The sequence below is a fragment of the Triturus cristatus genome, chromosome 2_2, assembly GCF_964204655.1.
Source record: "Triturus cristatus chromosome 2_2, aTriCri1.1, whole genome shotgun sequence".
Taxonomy (NCBI): domain Eukaryota; kingdom Metazoa; phylum Chordata; class Amphibia; order Caudata; family Salamandridae; genus Triturus; species Triturus cristatus.
In genome coordinates, this window is record NC_140582.1 from 432,827,291 (window position 1) to 432,844,527 (window position 17,237).

The window sequence follows — 17,237 nt, forward strand, 5'->3', positions numbered from 1 at the left end:
CAACCTCAGAACACTATTCTCCATCCTACATTATCTTCACCCCTCCGTCCAGGCCGCGGTTGTGTTCTTAGACGCGACTAAGGCCTTTGATTCGTTAGAATGGCCGTACCTCTTCCGTATCTTAAGCAGGATGGGATTCAGTCGTAACTTTATTAACCTCATCCAATTGTTATATGACAGACCCCGTGCGCGGGTGCGAGTTAATGGCCTGATGTCCGAACCCTTTCCCATCTCCAGGGGGACTAGACAGGGGTGCCCTCTGTCGCCCCTCCTCTTCGCTATTGCGATGGAACCACTGGCGGCCAGAATACGCCAGCACCACACGGCGAGGGGGATAGGCTTTAGCTCTCGCAGCCTGCTGATCTCGCTTTATGCAGACGACGTTACTCTGTACGTTTCCAACCCCGCAGAGAATTTGAATCCCCTGCTCCGAGAATTTGTACGATTCGAGGGCCTGGCGGGCGTGTCTATAAACTGGTCCAAGTCCGTTGCATTCCCTCTCACTGACGAGACAGCTCCACCTCCTTCGGACTACCCCCTCCGTTGGGAGACTGATGCGGTCAAATACTTGGGTATTTGGATTAGTCGGGACACGCAGGAACTATGGTCTCTGAACTTCGGCAGAGCGGTCGACTGGCTGGAGCGGAGGGTGGAGGTCTGGAACAAACTTCCCCTGTCCCTGGTGGCGAGGGTGGCGCTGGCGAAGATGGTAGTTCTCCCGAAATTCCTTTATCTGTTCGTTAATCTCCCGTTGCCCATGACTGCATGCTTCCACGCACGGGTCCGCTCCCTACTCGTGTCTTTGGTATGGGCCGGGCGGCAGGCGCGGACCTCTTGGGCTTTGCTCACGCTCCCGCTGCGGCAGGGAGGCCTTGGAGCACCTGACCTTAAGCTTTACTCGCTGTGCGCTCAGGCTCAATTTCTACACTTCTGGGCGTTCCCCACCCCCTACCAGCCGCACGTGGCGGTGGAATTGGCTGCGGTTGCCCCGCTGCCGCTTCGGGTGGCGTTGTATGGCGGGGTGTCCCGCCCCTCGAAGGAGGTGGACACCGTTGAGATGATCCGCTGGTCATGGAAGGAGCTACGCCGGAGGGCGGGCCTTCCCTTGCTCTATGCGCCGGCCATACCGCTGCGAAGCAATCCGATGCTGCCCTGCCTTAGCGCTAGGGGAGATACTCTTACGCTCCGGGGGAGACGGGTGACCACTTTCGCTGACCTTTACCCTGATGGGACGTTTGGTGAGTTGGGTGTCCGCTCGGACGGCCAGCCTACCTCGTTCTCGGACGAGCTCCTGTATCACTCTCTCCGGGAGTCCTGCAAAAAGATGTGGCCTCAATTCCCCGAGGAGCCTCCGCAACTGGATGCCCTTCAAAACTTGCTGTCACGACCCTCCCCCGCGAAGCTGGTGTCCAGACTGTACAGCTGCATGCAGGAGCAGGCACCGCTCACCGTGCCTAAGGCCAAACAGGCTTGGGCCACAGATCTGGACGACGCCCTGTCAGATGCCATGTGGGAATATTGCTGTAAGCAACTCACAGAGCTGTCACCGAACTATAGACTCCGACTGGTCCATTTTAAATTCTTGCACCGGTACTACCGTACACCAGTGCTGCTGCATCGCATGGGGATCCGCTCTGACGCTTCCTGTTGGAAGTGTGGCGGCGCTGACGCGTCCTTCCTTCATGTGGCGTGGAGCTGCCCTAGGCTAGTTGAGTACTGGTCGAGCATCTTTGAGGCCATCAACCGCATTTTACATAGGACTGATGAGCCCTCTCCGCTTTTGGGGCTCCTGGGATACGTTAAAGACACCGCACCCGCTGACAGGAAACTGCACGCGATGCTGCTGCTTTACGCTAAACGTCAGGTGGCGATACACTGGGGCCGTGGAGCCTTGCCTACGTTCGCCGCATGGGTTCGTGACGTTGCGTATGGTCAGACGCAGCTCACGACCTACTGGGAGTCGATGCCCACCGCATCCAGGCCCAATGACATCTGGGAACCATTCCTGCAGTGGACAAGAGAGCGGGCGGATTTGGCTGCATCTGTGGACTCCCCCGGGACGGGTGTTTCGGATGACATGGGGTAGGCCTTTGAGCCCTACCCACACCGTGATGAGTGGATGGATGCCTGCTTGATGGGTGCGCCTGGGGGTAGCGGAGTGTGTTGCTTTTGCCGGATCCCGTGCCTGCCGCGTGCCTGTTGGATTTGTCGTGTTGCCTCCCCTCCTCATCCGGGAGATCTGTTGCCTTGTCCTGCTGCGTCCTCCCCCCCCCCCCCCTGCCCTATGGCTGCTGCCCAGTGATCCTCCTACAGCCACCGATGATACACATGGTCGTCCCTCCAGGACGGACGGGTCCTAGTACGTGAGCCCCTGCGTGAGCAAGCTGTGAGGTCTGTTGGTTTATTGCACAAGTTCTGCACCGAAAGTTTTCTGTTTCCCTCCGATTGTTGCGGGGGGGTTGGGAGAAAAGGTGGCTGTGGGTGATCTATCAATACATTACCTTTTACATGAGCTGCGGTCCCGGTACTCGCTGGAGCGATTGGACGGGACCGGGTGCATAGGATTTGTTTTTAGTCCACGAAGCCCGCAAATGTAAGGCCTTCCACTCTTCACTGACTACGCCATTGTACCGCTCATCAATGGCATTGGTGTGTATCTCCCTGTATGTTACGATGTTGACATTACTTATGACTTCTGCCATGGTGCGCCTTAACTGGACACACTTGTCGATATCGCGGCCTGCCTCCGGGTTGTTGGCGTGACGCAGTGTAATCATCACTTTGCTAAATAAAGGTCTTTCAAAAAAAAAAAAAAAAGTTTGTACAGTATTTGGCCACTGTTGCCCAATAATAGATCCTAAAGTTAGGCAGCGCTAACCCACCTCTTTCTTTTGATAACATAATCCATTTTAGTGCCCTACGTGGTTTCTTAAATCCCCAAATAAATCTGGAAAACAAAGATTCGATGTTTTTAAAGTAATACGGGGCGAACTCGAGACAAATTGTTCTGAAGAAGTATAAAAATTTAGGTAGAATCAACATTTTAATCAAATTGCATCTGCCACCGATAGTTAAATGTAGATTATCCAATCTAATTAAATCTTCTCAAGATTTATCTGTACAATTTTGTCAACCTTGGCGCATATATTGACACCTAGATAAGTAGCGTGTTCCACAACTCTTTCGTCTTCCATCTCCACTTTGTCATTAATGATTATTTGAGTTTTCCCCGTATTTAGTTTATACCCAGAAGTTTGGCCGAAACGTGTTGCTTCCTTCTCAACCATCTTGATTGCCTCCTTGGGATTGGTGGTAATTATAGCTATATCGTCAGCGTATGCTAAGACTTTGGTTTCATAGTTGTTAATCGTAATAGATGGCACATAAGAATGGTTATCAAGTTTACGTATAAATTGGTCAATATATGTCGCGAATAAGAGGGGCGAGCAGGGACACCCCTGTCTAGTTCCCCTTGTAATCATGAAGTTCTCAGACATATTCCCATTTATCACGACGTTGGCCCTTGGATTGACATATAGTCCTTGGACCGCTTTGATAAATCCCTTCGTTAATCCCCGATCCGACATTGCTGCCCATAAAAACTTCCAGGAGACCCTATCAAACGCCTTTTCTGCATCCAGAAGAATAAGGGCCATAGGGTCTCCTGTAGTTTCTGCGTAGTCAAACAAAGAGATAACTCTCTGTATATGATCGCTTGTTGATCTGCCAGGGATAAATCCGTGTTGTCGGACTGATACTATTTTATGGATTATAGGTGCTAATCGCCCTGCAAGGAGTTTGGAATACTTTTTTGTCCCTACTAACACAATGGACACATTTAGAATACGCCAGGAATTGGCTAGTTCCTTCAAAAACATAAAACTGAGGATCTTTTTCAAGGGAAAAGATGAAATGGACATTCATGGCGGGGATACTCCCCTACTCCCAAAATCTAATTTCACTCCTCCAATAGCATCATTACCCTTGGAGGTGGCTACATTCGAGCAAGTGGTGATCCATGGTGTGGAATCACTTAATGAGACGCGTGACCGCCCCTTTGTTAATTTGAGCAACGAGGAAAAAGAGGCACTGCAGCAATTGAAAATGAACCCCACTCTGGTAATAAAACCGGCAGATAAGGGCGGCGCCATTGTCATCTTGGAGATGAAGGCTGTAGGAGAGTAGGATCTGCCTCTTATGTTGCCCCCACTTTTTTTCTGATGTTAACACTGGTTTCTGGCTTTAGTCTGGCTGGGACCCTGCTAATCAGGGCCCCAGCCTGTCTGTTCTCTCTAAACAACTTGGAGTGCATATTAGATGCACTAATGATTGGATACTGTGGTACCTTATGAGCCCCTAGTATATGGTACCTTAGGTACCAAGGGCATAGGTACTTTACAGCCCTACCAGAGGTTGAAGCATGTATTATGCCACCCCTGGGAAGCAGAATAAATCTGACACCACAGGCCTGCTACTGCAGCCTGGGTGAGGTAGTGTTAGCACTCCTCACTGAGATATAGGTACACTATATCTCTACCTGCACACACATATAAACCTATCAGTCACCCCTAAGGCAGGCCCTATCAATCCTGAGGGCAGGGTGCTTGGTTTCCATGTGTGGGGGAGCCTCTGCCTGAGCAGGGCCCCTCTGCAGCTCTCAGAGTCCATTCTCTGGGGCTGTTTGTGAATGTGGTCAAACCATATACTCTTAAGTGCATTATAACCTCGTGGCAAATGCTAACTCTGGGATGGCTGCATCAAAACATGTCGTGTTTGGTGTCAAATGCTTTGGAATCATACCCCCACACCAGTAACTGGTGTGGGAGTATGATCCCACCCTTCTAGAGGGATAGACATGTACCCACTGTGGAAACACGGTAGAATCATGAAGAGCCCTGGCATCACAAAATGGATGCCACCAGTCACAGACACTGGGTTGCCCTCCTGCTGCTGACCGAAACTCGCAGTGGAGGAGGCCCAACAATAGGCATCCTGTCACAGGGAGGTGTAACCACCTCCCAGACAGGGTTTAGTGTATTGGGGCTGGGTGGGTGCACTCCTAGAGTGCTTTGAAGTCCTGCACTGGGGGGAGCAGTAGGCTCCTCTGTGCATACACCAGTTCAAACCGGCTCAGGGGCTACCTGCCCCTGTTCTGGTGCGAAACTGGACAAAGTGAAGTGGGTGTAGCCACCCACTACCCTGACCCTCCCATAGGTGGAGTCATAGAGCTAGTCCATCCCTTCCTTCTAGTATAAGTTAGGGAACCCTTGCCATTGCAAACTAGATCTCCCTGGATGACGCTATGAAGAAGAATCCTGGACCTTCGACGTTCCATTACCTCTGGAAGACGGAAGAATCTCCCATGGAGTCAAGGAGTGACTCCCCTGCTTGGCAGGCACCCAATCTTGCAATCAACGGTTGCAAACTTTCCCGCTCCCGCTGGAGTCCGAAGTCCCTGCAGCCCCAGAAGTAGATTTCCTGACTTCTCCAAGGCCATCGTGAGTCTCCAGCGATGCTGAGGCAAGTTGACCCCACGAGTGACGAGGAACCGCAATACTTGGGTACCGGGCACTATTTTCTAATGCAACCCCTTCACGACGTTCTACGAACTTGTGCATTGGACCACGTGTGGTCCAAGCCTCCAGCAGGATTTCCTCTGAAGATCAGAGGCCTACCTCGTCCCGAGTGACCGTGGGCTCCTGGTGGGTGAATCCTCCCAAGGTGTCTTTGCGATCCCTTGCCCTTTGGCTTGTGGGTCCCCAGAAGACTTTTCTACAGTTTCAAAGGGCTCCCCTGGTTGCTCCAGGCCTGCCCTGACTTACCCTCGCTGGGTGAGTCCCTCAGATCTTGCTGGTCTGCTGACTTTTTATCCTTTCCACAAGACTTGCTATTACCAAGGCTTGTTGGCTCCAATCTAATCACCGACACCACAGTAACCTGCAGACTTTGTGGGACACACTGAATCCAGCTCGTGGTTGTCGTTGACGCCTTCTGGACCTCGTGGCTGAAGAGTCAAGACACCAGTGATCACCTGAAATCACCCGACGACTGTGGGCATCCATCTTCCTTGCCCCGGGTCACTGCCAAGTGACTTTGAACACTGTCTCCTCTGCTTTCAGGTCTTCCTTCTTCTGAATCCAGCCTTGGATTCCACCGAACACTTCTCCTGTCTTCACAAGCAGCAAGTCTTCTTTGGCTCCCATTGAAAACGACGCCACGACCCGACACCAAAAGACACCTATGCACCCGGCTTCCCTGGGTGAGGTAACTCCAGCACTACGGTGCTCCTGTGGGTGTTGGCTCTAGAACTACTTACCCTGTAAGTGACTTGCTTGTAGACTCTCCCGAAGTATCCTTAAACTTAAAATTTCCAATCGCGACTTGCTCCATTGAAGTCAATTGGGATCCGCGGCTGTGTTCTCACACTGCATGCGTCTCCCGTGGGTCCTTTACTTACCTGCCTTCGGTGGATTAGTGAGGCCCCAGCGCTTCTGAAGGCCCTAGGCCTTGTCCCTTCTCAAGTCGTTATTCTTAAGTCTCTTTATTAGTATATGGTCTGGTACGCCCCTAGGGCCCCAGCCATATTTGTGCTTAACTTATTGTGAAATGTTGATTTGTGCATATGTTCCTGACTTCTAATCTCATAAAGAGATTAGTAGAGTGTGTCTAGTAATAAATACATATATATATTTGATATATATACATGTGTGGCGTCCTTTCATTTAGTAATTCAAGAGGTCATAACGTAAAACAAGCTGCTTTACATTCCTCTAAAGACTTAGCCTGAAGGCTGCTCTCCACAGCTACCACTAGGATAGCTTTCTTTAAAAGGTTGTCTTAAAACTATCTACCATAAGAGTCGAATTGTACTGTTGCAAGGTGGCCACTTTAACTAGTGACCAGCATATACCAGGCCAACTTCTCACAAAGGCATACACTGAAAAATGCTTGCACTTGCTTTTGGATTAGAGTAATTACAAAATCTTAAGAAGGGTCCCCTCCACAGATATCAACAAGGAGATTTGCTCAGTAGTGGTGGAGGAGGGTCTTACACATGACTGGATTTCAAAACATGAGGTAGATTAACTCAGAAAAGAACAACCTAGAACACCCTACTTTTACATACTCCCCAAGATACACAAACCAACACGTTCCCCCCTCTTCCCCCCAGCCCCACAGAGACCCATTGTATCAGGGATCGGGTCTGTGTTGGAGCCCATATCGCAATTTTGCAATTACTACCTAAAACTGCTGGTGAAAAGGATGAAAGCATACTTGAAGGATACCTAGGATATCTTGAACCTGTTGAAAGATCTGGAATTTGACCCTGAGAATTAATTCCTACCGGGCCTCGACATCGAGGGCTTGTACACGAATATCCCTCAGATAGGACCCCTCAGAGTTCTGGAAGATCTTCTGTATGCAGAAGATTGGTAATACAAAACCCCGAGACCTTTCATCCTGCATCTAGCAGAAGTCGCTCTTAAAGGGTTCTTCTTCGAATTTGTGGGTGTTCTTTAGCTATAAACCCACGGAACTTCGATGGGGAGCATGTTCGCCCAAGTCTAGCTGGCCTATACATGGAGGCCTTTGAGAACGAATACATCTATAATGAGGACAACATATGGTCTAACAACATCAGACTATAGCCTAGATACATAGACGATGTCCTAGTGATATGGAGAGGCGATATTTCAACAGTACAAAATTTCCTGAGTTGGTTGAATAAGGGCAATCCTTTGCTGCATTTTACATCTACTATAACAACAAGCACTGAAAATGCAATAGGTCTCGCCTTTGATTAAGTTAAAGCCATTTGCTTAACTAATGGTATTGTATTTTAGCTTTGCATTATTTAGTGTATATTTGCGATATGTTGTAGTTGTATGTGGTTAGAATTGTTTTGTTGGCTGTGTAGTAGTTTAAAGCATAGCGTTGGTTGAAAAAGAGCACTGTTTCATATTTGGGAGGTGAATGAATAGAAGAATAGTATGTGTTAAGTTCGTATAGTGAGGATTACAATAGCATAAGGCAGACAAAAGAGAGCAAATATATGCAAATATCAGAAATATACACTAAATATTGCAAAGCTAGAATACAATACCATTAGCAAAGCAAATGGCTTTAACTTAATCAAAGGCGAGACCTGTTGTATTTTCAATGCTTGTTTTTTATGACAGTGAGTAAAACTTTTATGGCTCGGGAGCCCACATTTTTCATTATTCAAGAGTGATGCATGCCAGGCTGCTGCCTGTTCTGTACACATTAGTTGAATGTGAAGTTTGTTTTGCAGGTACCGGTGCTATACGTGCCCTTTCTGTTAGGGAAGCTTACACTGCTATATCCATGCTGCATCTGTTATGTGTGATGGTGAAGCTAGCACTCCTGCTGCTCAGGAACTACAATTTCTGTGTATGAAAGAAGTTTCCACTGCTGCTTTCTGTGCTCTAGCTTTTCTGTGTTTGAGAGAAGCATCCACTGCTATTGTCTGTGATGTACATGTTTTGTATATGAGTGAAGCTTGCACTGCTGCCTCTGTTATACCTTTTGCATGCGACTAAACCTTGCACCGCTACTCACAGAGATATTTCTGTTATTCTTCGAGGGAAGGCAGCCTTGCTGCTGCTTATACTGTACCTGTGTTTATACTGTACCTGTTTTGTTTGAGTTAGAGGAACTTACCCTCCTGTTCTCTGCACTTTTGCTTGCGTGAGAGGAACTTACCCTCCCGTTGCCTGCACTCTAGCTTTTCTATTGGAGAGTGAAGCTTGTTTTGCTACTGCCCAAGGTGTATTTCCTTTGAGTGTGAGGATAGGCTGTGATTCTGTAACTCGTCCCCTATATGTGTTGTTTGAGTTTGAGGAAAGATTGCAGTACTGCTGTTTGTACGATGCCAGTAACATTTGGGCAACACTTTCAAAGCAGCTGCCTCTGATGCAGATTTTTGTTTTTTGGAGGGGGAGTTTTATATAGCGCACACTCAAACCAAAGTTATCAGAGCGCTTTATATGAGCACCAGTTACGTTACAGGTGGACACATTAATTTTGTTCCCCAGCTTCGAGGTTGACCGCTCTAGCCGTTAGGCCACATCCTCTTTGAGTGTAAGGGAAGCTTGTAGGACTGTGGCTTGTGCTGCTTTCTTTGATTTACAAATACTTTGGGAAAATAACTACTCTCTATATGAGAGAAGCAGTACCTGTTCTGAAAGTGTGAGTGAAGCTTGTAGCGTTGTGGCTTGTGCTGTATCTCTTCTGTGTGTGAGTGAAGCTTGCAGTGCTGTGGCTTTTTCTGTAACTGTTCTGTGTGCTGTCCCAGTAGTGTGAAGCTTGTGAGAACGTTGCTTGTGCTATTTCAGTAGTGTGTAAGTGAAGCGTGCGATGATGCTGCTTGTGCTGTTCCAGTAGTGTGTGAGTGAAGCTTGCGATTATGCTGCTTGTGCTGTTCCAGTAGTAAGTGAGAGAAGCTTGTGGTGATGCTGCTTGTATTGTACCTGCAGTGTGTGCATGTAGCCTGTGATGCTGCTGCTTGTGACTTACATACACTGTGTGAGGGAAGCTTGCAGTGATGCTGCTTGTGTTGTATCTGAAGTGTGTGAAGGAGGCTTGCAGGGACAGCCCATACTGCACGTCCAGTGGGTGTGGGAAGCTTGACGTGATGCTGCTTGTGCTGTACCTGAAGTGTGTGAGGGAAGCTTGCAGTGACAGCCCATACTGCACCTCCAGTGGATGAGGGAAGCTTGCAGTGCTGCTGTGTGTGCTGTTGCTACAGTGTTTAATGGGAGTTTGCAGTGATGCAGTGTGTGAGGAGTTTTGTTGTGCTGTGCGTGCAGTGCGTGCAGTAGGTAAATGTATCTTGTGGTGATGGATCAGTGTGTCATGGAAGCTTGCAGTGATGCTGGTGTTCCTGCAGTGTGCAGGCGGTTTTGCAGTGTCATCTTCTGCTGCACCTGCAGTGTGTGAGGGAAGCTTGAAGTCATTCTGTTCGTGTTCTGGCTGCAGTCAGTAAGGGAATCTTGTAGTGGTGCTTTTTGGTTCTATCTGTAGTGGGTAAGGGAACCGAGTAGTAGAGTTGTTTATGCCGTCCCTGCTCCTGTCCCCGTTGAGTGGGTTCTTATTCATTTCCTCATTCATCTGCTGGCTGGCGGCGCGCGCTGCTGCATTCGTGCTGCTCCGCGCACACGCCTCCTGTGACTCCATTTGCGACACCGCTTCCTCTTACGCCTTTTCCAAGTCTCTGCCCTCCTGGCTCGGACGGCAGACGCGTCCTTATTGGCCCAGACGAGGCGTCAGTTTGCCGCTTATCAGCCCTGGCCAGCTGTACACATGAACATCCTCTCTTCCAGGGAGGAGGGAATCATTGCCGTGAAGGGAGGAGCGGGGCGTCACTGGCTGGTGCAGGGGCGTGAGGCAGGGAGAAGCATCTTTCCGTCATGAAACTAGTGCGCGCGAGGCACTGTAGCGGCGGAGCCAGGGCCACCGTTCATTCCATTGGCCGTGAGGCGCTATAGAAACAGACGCTTGAAACCGCGCCTCCTAGAGGCGATAGGTCGCAAGGAAGTCCTCCAGAAGGGAAGCATACAGAGAGTGACACAACATCTGTAGGGGTCAAGACCACGACCAGAGGCAACTAAACCGGTACCAGAGACCCCAGCCACCTGCTTCAAGGAGCTAGAGTACCCCCGTTTTACCAGATGGTCTGCTTGAACACAGCCTTCTCGCCCCAAGACGTTATAACTCTCTAGTAAGAGACTGCAGAGGGGTGAGACCAGAGCAGAGGATCCTCTGTGTCACAGGCCCTCCAGTAGCGGCATACCTTGCTTGATATCGGAGGTTTCTCGGGACAAGAGACTCCGGAGGGCCGCTGCAGAAGAGGGGGCTCCAGGCACACTCTGTTGTCCGAGGGGGTTGTAGGGTCTCTGCCTGCTCTCCCCTGACACCTCTCCCTCCTTCTCCACTCTGCTGCGGGTGCTGCCTCTAGAACTTCACCTGCCACCACATAGTGGCTAGAAGAGGCGCCTCCGCTGCCGCCCTCCGGCACCTCAGGAGCAGCCGACCATGGGCAGATGAGGCGCCCCAGCATGTGCCGCCAAGCTCGGATAAGGCCAACTATGTGTATCTCTCTCCTTTCCCCCTCACACTAGCGCCTGCACTTGCTGGGTCTGCGCTTTCTGCCCTAGGCGCAAACAACTGAACCACCGCAGAACACTGCTCAGACGCAAGAACATGTTATTTTTTTATTTAAATTTCGCAAAATAATGCGCAGAACAGCGTTGAGCTGCTCTGATCCGCTCAAAACTACCAGGGAAAGCTTCTTAGTTCGAAAAACACTTCATGAAGTTTCACCCCGGCTCTACTTATTCAATCCATAAATTTGTTTATATTTATCTATATATAATTGCGTATTTGTCAGAGCCTCCATAATGGTCTTTTGGCCAATTCCGCTTCGTCTGATGGGAGGAGGGGAGGGAGCTAGCCCATTCATCAACTGCCCATTACTACACCCATCTTCACCCAAAGTGCCAAGGCAGAGGTTAGCGTGCTGACGTCATCCCTCCCTTCATGTCGCGAATTCGAAACAAATATTAAAGATCTCTTGTCTTTATGGGGCATGTGTTTCTAATTAGAAACACATGGCCCCATAAAGATAAGAAAGTGCCTTGCGACAGCAGCAAAGCAGGCAACCCAGTCTGGATCGCAGGCGAAAGGGCAGCAACCAAAAACCCTAATTTCCAATGGCAGGGCACCGTTTAGCATAAACGGTGACGCCAACCAATGGAAATGAGGGGCGGGGCTTCAAGTCCCCTTCTGATATCCCTCTCTCACAAAATCTCTCGCTGAGGCGAGCAGCGCTTTGCAGTGTAACGCCACGCTAGACCTAAAAACTGAATTACCATTCCTAGACCTGATCATTGAACCAAAAAATGGAGGGCTCTCCACTTGTGTTTTTCACAAACCCACAGACAAAAATTCCTTGCTCTCTTATGAGAGTTTACATCCGAAATCTCGTAGAGACAATTTACCAGTGGGACAATTCTTCCGCCTGAGAAACAACTGCACTGAAAAAAGGGTCTTCAATGATGAAGCCGATATTCTAATCGGCAAACTCCAGAACAGAGGCTACCCAACCAGGGTAGTGAAATGAGCAAAAAAGAGAGCCCTGAACACAAATAGAGAAACTCTTTTGGAAAAAGTGGAAATGACACTGAAAAACAAGCATTGGCATAGCCAATAGGTCTCACCTTTGGGACCTTATAAGTGTTTTGCCATGAAACAGTTGTTTTGCTGCATAACTAAATACTTATAAGGTCCCAAAAGCGAGACCTATTGGCTATGGCAATGCTTGTTCGCCTTGGCTGTTAGTTCTGCTGTTTGCATTGTGCTAGCTACGTGCAAGATTTTTGAAGGTGAAAACACCTTTGCCGCCAAAGGAAACTGTTGCATGTGCAGGGTTTCATGGGCCCTAAAGCATCGGAGGGAAATGTGCCCCACTCTTCTGTTTTAGTTGTAAAATCAGCTGTAATCGGGGTGCAGTGGGGTCATCAAACCACTGCACCTGCTGCACTATTGACAGGTACGACCCATTCCCTCTATAAGGTTTCAATTTCAAAAGGCAGTGGAGAGGATATGTGAAAGAAAAAACCCACCCCAAATATCCTCCCCTGAAAGCTGCGCTTATCTGAAATCCCCCGGCTGGCTTAAAGGGGGTATTAATGACCCTTAATGTCTATATGGGCTGTTAAGAGTAATAAACGCAATCAAATAATAACAATTATTGTTGCATTCTGGCTGCACCTTGCTGTTTTTACATCTTCCGAATCAGACAGCTCGGAAAAAGTTCAAAAATCTTGTCTGTACAAGTGCTTGCAGTGTGATGTCAACCCTGACTCTATTTACATTCCTTTCCATTATACAAGCACCCAGTAATTTCTTTATTAAACAGTGCTTGCCCTCTTATGTCCTTCACACGGCGACCATTTTTGACCACAGTGTCCTTTAGCTGTGTTAGAGCCCAGCAGTTTCGATTCTCAATACGTGAGGTTGCACCTGCAGCACGAACTGCGGTTACCAAACCTTTGCCACTAGTAAACAGCCACATGCATAAGGTTACCAGGTACGTTCAGGTCACCATGACACCAGGTTCTATTTCTGGGCTTTGCTTTCGACAATCACTGTCTCCAGGTGTGCTAGGACAGTCCAAATTCAAGTTGAAATGCACCGAGACTACACTGCCCAGAATGCATTGGTTGTTAAAGAAAGCCCAATTCTAGAAAATGGTGTCCCAGATAAATCATTTGATAAGCCTACAAATCTACGTGTCATCTAAAATGTGTGCTTCAACCTACAGTTTAAGGTCTTTTGTTATTCCGTACACAAGGGAGGGTGATTGCTCAACTGCACACAGTAACAAGCGCGCGGCAGCAGGGGAGGGGGCCTGCGCAATTCCCTTGTGGGAGCGTGCGACCATATGGTGCCACCATATTGCGCCGCACGCTCCCGCAAGGAAATCGCCAGACGTGCACGCGTTGCTATTGCAAGCAATGCAACGCGTGCACGTTTTTGCTCCCAAAGCTGTGCCGATGGCATTAGGTCTCTCTCCTATGCAGCGCATGCGCGCTGCGTAGGCGATACCTAAAAACACCATATGCATGACCACTTTCAACACAGCATCTCATAACATCAAACGGCTGATACTCAAGAACTGGCTCATATTAAATTCCAATGGCCTTAGTCTTGAAAAACCATTATTCTCCACTAAGAGAAGCGCCAATTTAAGGAACCTCCTGGTGCACACATGACCTACCATGGGAACATCTATCGACATCATGGACCAGACATCACTAACCCCGGTGGTAGGACACACGAGGTGTGGTTCCTGTGAGGTATGTCATCTAACGAAGGCAACTAAAAGCGTGGACGTGGCCTTACTCTACCCATAGGAACAAAGGGTGCACATGAACTGTAACACAAGGAATATGATCTATATGATCACATGCCCATGCAACAGACGATACATTGGCATGACAACCAGGAGAGTAAAAACCTGTATAATGGAACATAGGAGTACCATCAGATGCCACAAATCAAATACAAAGTTTATGACACATTATCTTGAACAGAATCATTTGGTCAATGACATCTCATGGACTTTACTGGGTAAACCCAGAATCCACTACACTACGACTGATAAAAAGAGATTACTCCTGCTGAGGGAACAAAGGTGGGTGTAAGGATTAAGAAGCCATATATCGGTACTTAATGATGACATTCCCTCGAGTACCTTACAAGAATAAGGGGACCTGTATCTTTGCAACTCACTATCTATTACAGCCTTTTCCATATTTTCCTGCTGGATCTGTGATTAACAGTGACATCTTGAGGTCTCACACATATGCCTCCCCTCCGATGGAAAAACTGTAGGGTGATTAGGACGTATGTTCCGGGGAATGCACACTGTACCAGCATACTTTGCTTTTACTGATTTCTGGGTCGAGGGACAGGGGATATTGATTCTCTCACCACTGGCGCCTTACAATTTTGTTGCTGTAATGATGCGAGATACTTATGACACAGCTTGTACTGCGAGATAGAGAGGGATTTATCTAGACATACTGTCTTGGTCTCACTGATCTGACCTTTTTTGTGTGATATATTCCTGGTTTCTTAGCCTTGGCGACAACTGTGACCATACTCTATTGATAATAATAGACCAGCGCAAATTTGGCACGCTCCTAGAAACTACTGAAATGAACATCTTGTCAGGTTCACCCCCATTCCATAGATTACTGAGGCGTGTGTCTGGCATTGCGTATCTATAAAGTGAAAAAAAAAAAATTTAAACCACACACGTGGCATACGTGGTGTCGTCATTAGCGTCCCCCACACCTGACCAGAACCGCCACAATATGAAGGTGCCCGCATCAGAGAGACTCACCATCTGCACGGCGAGGATCTGAAGGGTCTCCGAGGCTGTTCACTAACCTTGATGTAGTAAGGAGGAAGGGGGGCAGTCGATGATTTGTTTTTTATTTTTTTTACTCCAAACTAACTTCCATATTTTCAGGGAACGTAGGAACATGTTTCTTACAGGGGTACCGCTAGGCATTTGCACTAGGGTTACGGTATAACACATGACCACCGGACTCCACTTTGCAACACGTCATGGGTGTTTGACTCTTCTGTCCCACATGACATTGTAGTAAATTGTATATCAGAAACAGGAATAGTTTCACTCATTTCCTGTCAATTCCGATAGCCATCAGGTTACGCAGTGGGAACTCGTGCAAGTGGTTCTAAATAACTTAGGGGTCTCCATATTCATCCCACACAAGTGCCTTACCACTGTGACTTTTTTTCCGTCCCTAGATTTATTTCAGACCAGTGATTACGTGTACTCATGACATCGAGTATATATATATACATACACATGTTTGTTACTCCGCTAGAGTTTGACTACAGGTGATCACCCCCACACCCCGCCAGTAAAAGAGGAATTTTCTATGAAACTCTGTGAGCCTCATTGAACATACTATGTTACTGCAATGGTATTTGGATATTTTTAATAAATGTTTACCTGGAAGAAGTTGTATGGATTGTGTGGGAGTGCAGATTCTGTACACTGTATGTTCGATGTCCTAGTTGGACTGTATAGCTCACACCAAGGTCTATATTTATCCTTGGGTGTGTGGTAATGAGGTGCGTGTTATTATATTTATGTCTAAGCAGATATGGGGTAGGGATTTCCTCTCCTAAGTACCTTTGGATGATTGAGTCTTTGGTCCACATGAGTGATTATATTTTATTTTATTTTGTACTTCACAGAACACGATTAGTGTATTGATTAGGGTATCTTTGCTTGACTGGGAGCATTCTCCACAGATACCGGAGGTAGGATTGGAGGTGTCCTCCCGTTTTGGGTCCCAAAGGGTCCTGATGAATGCTGAGTGACCCTTTCTTTTGGGCACAACTCCAATGGCAGACACATGTTGACACTTTGGCAGTAAAGAAGGGGTGAAGGAATCTTAATCCTCTCCTCTCACCACCATCCTTCACATTTTTAATCTAGCCAGATGGACCTGGAATAAATTTGGCAGTGGGTACACATCTGAGCTAGTTTTAAGACTCACTGGCTTCACTTTTTCTTCGGAGATCCCAATACTGTGTATTTGTTTGTATTGTCTTCTCCGCCCTGTTTCTCCACACCAGGAGTTGGTCCGCGTGGGGGTGTCTGTAGCACGCCCTATGATGAAGCATGTCACAATTTTGTGAGTGAGAGCAGTTTTTCCACATTGGACATGTGCCTTTGGTCCATATGTATAAACTATTTATATACTTCTCCTCTTCCCTAATCCTTTGTGTGTTATTCAATCACAGCTTCGCAGCTTGACCAGAGGTGTGACTCTACTGAATTACCTTCTTTTTCTAGGCCTCCTTTTCAGTGATCATCACATTTGAGAACACCTTGAAATAATTTAGTTAAGTATATGCACTATACAAAAACCTCTCTTGTACATGGGTTAATAGACCATAATGTTGCTCCATTTATAACAACAATAAATTTCTTGTATAGGAAGCACAAGACAACGAATAAGTGATCTTTTTTTGCATGCGTTTACCACACATGCCATAACAACGCAGTTGTTATTTCGCCGCCCGTTACAACGCAAGTCGTAACAACGACTTGTGTTAGGGGGCGCTGGATGTTGGAATTGTATAAATTACTATTCCAACTTCAGTCTGTGCGGATACTAGGGAAGGGGTTGGATTTTATATCCAACACCTTCTGCCCCCCAACGCAAGTCGTTCGTACTTGCATTGTAACGGTATGCAAAATCAGGGAAACTGGTTTCAATTCTAGCTTCCAAGCATGACCAAACTTAGTGACTATAGGCAATCACTTTTCTACACCATGCCTCCTTTGCTATGGTCATCACATTTGAGAGCAACTTGAAACAGTTTAGGATACACATCGTACAAGAACCTCTCTTGTGAATGGCTTAATAGACCATAGTATTGCTCATCTATAAAAAATTGGTTTTATTTTCTGCTGTGCTAGAATTAGCTCAGTGCCTAGAAGTAGCAGGATGGGGTAGAATGTCTATATATGTATAACAGTGATTATTTTGGAGTTCTTCCTCATATTCACGCTTTCGGTAATCCTTGCTGCTGCCATTTTATTTGTCTTAATTGTGGTTACTATTCATATGGATTGCACTAGATTAGGGTTTTGGTTTTAAAAT